The sequence below is a fragment of the Lonchura striata genome, chromosome 37 (genome assembly GCF_046129695.1).
Source record: "Lonchura striata isolate bLonStr1 chromosome 37, bLonStr1.mat, whole genome shotgun sequence".
Classification (NCBI taxonomy): domain Eukaryota; kingdom Metazoa; phylum Chordata; class Aves; order Passeriformes; family Estrildidae; genus Lonchura; species Lonchura striata.
The window spans coordinates 2,284,034-2,287,242 of record NC_134639.1 but is presented as its reverse complement, the minus strand read 5'-3'; the positions used below and the strand labels follow the sequence as shown (position 1 = coordinate 2,287,242).

Sequence of the window (3,209 nt, the reverse complement as noted above, 5' to 3'; positions counted from 1 at the left end):
AGCCCCCTCAGCAGAGACACGGGCAGGGAGGGACAGGGAGCTGCTGCCACAAATGCCGGGCAGGGAGATGTGCCACCTCCCTACTGTCCCTGTGGCTCAGACACCTTCCCCCAGCAGCTCCTGCCCAGGCTCCTTTCCCATCCCAAGCAGAGCCCCTGCCCTCATCCCACACGGGCTCGGCTGTGCAGGGCCCCTGCAGCAGCCAGAGCCCAGGCAGGGAAGGACAAGGCCTCGGTTTCCATCAGTCTCTCTGTCCCTCTTCCCCTGGCAGGAGCATTGTGACATTTCACTGCCATGCCCAGATGCCTGTGTTGTCCCCATTGCCACCATTGGGTTTTCTGAGGCAGTGCCAGGGTCTGGAGGTGGCAGGTGCCCGTCCAGGCAGGGAGCCTTGGGACCCTGCTGTGGACATGTGTCTGTGGGAGCAGAGTGCCCAGGTGCCCTCAGGGGCCCTTCAGCTGATTCCCTGGGTGTCCTGCAGGGCTGCAGGTGCCCTCCAGAAGGGCACAGCTCTCCCGTGGTGCCTCTGGGCTGCGTGGGATCCTCATGGAGGAGACAGCTCAGTGTTAGGGCCAGGGAAATGCTGCTGGGCACCTGCACCTGGGCAGCTGCAGTGATCCCTCTGTCCAGCAGCCTGGCAGGAGACAGCTGAGATCCCAGTGAGGCACCCTGAGGGAAGGCGAGGGCTCTGTCCATGTGCTGTCTCACCCCAGAGCCTCTGCTCTCAGCACTGCCCTGGTTCTCTCTAGGGGAACTCCTCTGCGTGCCTCTCCTGTAGCTCGAAGCTGCCAGCCAAGGGCAGCTGAGAACAGCCCTGATGGCCAGAGCTGCTCCATTGTCCCTGCACTGAGAGACCATCCCTGTGCCTCTCAGACCCACACGATTTCACCTGCAGTTAATTAGAAATGTCAGGGATTTCAAAAAGCCACAACCACTCCTGACTGTGTCAGCTGCAGCTGGGTGAACAAATACAAGGAATTCCCTCACCTCAGTTCTTCAGATGGGCAAAATGCAAACAGCAGAGCTGAAAAGATTTTTGGTGTTTCCAAGTTCATTTAATTGGAGATCACCCAGCATTCTCAGTTACCTCTCACTGCTCAAGAAGAAGGAATCCTCCTGAGCCCTGCTCTGAATTCCTGCAAAACCAAGAGCCCAGGTGAGGGGAATGTAGAGAAGTGTTCTTAAAAGGAGAGACCCTAAATGTTCCATTGCTATGAGATATGCAATAGATTTTGCTCACGGAAGTGTGGCCTGACTCAGTGCTGTAGTTTTCTCCTCAGGAGACAATAATTTCCTGAGGCAGAAATGTCCAATAGCAGCTCCATCATCCCCTTCCTCCTGCTGGCACTGGCAGACATGCGGCAGCTGCAGCTCCTGCACTTCTGCCTCTTCCTGAGCATCTCCCTGGCTGCCCTCCTGGGCAACGGCCTCACCATCAGCGCCGGAGCCTGCGGCCACCACCTGCACACGCCCATGTTCTTCTTCCTGCTCAACCTGGCCCCCAGCGACCTGGGCTCCATCTGCACCATTGTCCCCTAAGCCATGCACAATTCCCTCTGGGACACCAGGGACATCTCCTACTCAGGGTGTGCTGCACAGCTGCTTCTGTTTGTCTTTTTCATTTCAGCAGAGGTTTCCCTTCTCACTTTCATGTGATACAAGAGCTACATGTCCATCTGCAAACCCCTGCACTACGGGACCCTCCTGGGCAGCAGAGCTTGTGCCCACATAGCAGCAGCTGCCTGGGCCAGTGCCATTCTCAATGCTCTGCTGCTCACGGCCAATACATTTTCCATGCCCCTGTGCCAGGGCAATGCCCTGGGCCAGTTCTTCTGTGAAACCCACAGGTCCTCAAACTCTCCTGCTCACACTCTAAACTCAGGGAACTTGAGCTCCTTGCTGTTAGTGCCTTTTTGTCATTTGCCTGTTTTGTGTTCATGGTTTTCTCCTATGTGCAGATCTTTAGGGCTGTGCTAAGGATCCCCTCTGAGCAGGGACGGCACAAAGCCTTTCTCACCTGCCTCCCTCACCTGGCCGTGGTCTCCCTGTTTCTCTGCACTGCAGCCTTTGCCTACCTGAAGCCCCACTCCCTCTCCTTCCCATCCCTGGATCTGGCAGTGTCAGTTCTGTACTCGGTGGTGCCCCCAGCCCTGAACCCTCTCATCTACAGCCTGAGGAACCAGGAGCTCAAGGATGCCCTGAGGAAAATGATGACTGTCTGCTTCTCTGAAGCTACCTATTGCCTGTTTTCTTCTGCCAAACTTTTGGAATGGAACTCATGACATGCCCAACAGGCCTGCCCAGATCCTTGGGTAATGTTCAGTGGGTTTTTAGCTCATAAAAGTATCCTCAATAACATTTTTTTAACCCCCACCATCTAATTCACTGTCTGCCTCTTGAATATGACCCATAAGCTCTGTTAACCAGGTTTGTGCTATTGCTACATTTGAACAAAATAAAGTACCCTGCAGTGCCTGTTTTATCTGGGATCCCAGCTCTGAGGCCTGCATGAAGTTAGAGGGGAGAAGGGGAAGAGAGCTCCAGCAGAGCAGCACTGCCAGGGAGCAGCAGGGATCGGTCCTTTTGGAGCTGCCCTTCCCACTCCACCCTCTCCTTGCCAGCCCTGCTGTGGCTGTGAGGCCGCAGTGCTCTGGCAGCTTGGTCACTGTCCTGCTGCGTGTCCGTGCTGTGACCACAGGCAGGGACAGGCCGTGGGCACTGCTGGGACACAGCTGGGCTCCAGCACAGCAGCTCCATCAGCCAAGGGCATCTCCTGAGGGCAGGGCAGGAAGGCTTTGCTCTCCTCCAGAGATGCTGTCAGCAATGTGCTCCAGGAATGCCCTGGCACAGCAAAGCCCAGTGCCTGGGCAGAGGGGGAGTGTGCAGGGAGGGCACACAGCAGTGTCCTGGCACAGCCAGAGCTCCTGGCATGGCCCTGATGGAGGAGCAGAGCAGGGCCTGGGCTGTGTCTTTGTTCTGGGGACAGCCTGGGAAGGTGCCCCACGACAATTGTCCCACACCAGCCCCTGCAACCACCACTGCCAGCACTGGCCTCTCCCCCACCTGCAGGAGGTTGTTTGTCCCTGCATGGAGGGACACCAAGTGACCAGGCCAGCAGGCCATGTTTGCTCTGTACTGGGGAGATTTCAGCAGTGCATCCTGTGTGTGTGGGGAGATGAACCTGAGTGAGCACACACACCATCAGCAGC

General features: G+C 56.8%; 1 pseudogene; it reads left to right on the top strand.

Moving 5' to 3' along the window:
• The first annotated feature begins 1,305 nt into the window (after positions 1 to 1,305).
• Positions 1,306 to 2,282, top strand: LOC144247991 (olfactory receptor 14J1-like; annotated as a pseudogene).
• Positions 2,283 to 3,209: the final 927 nt, after the last annotated feature.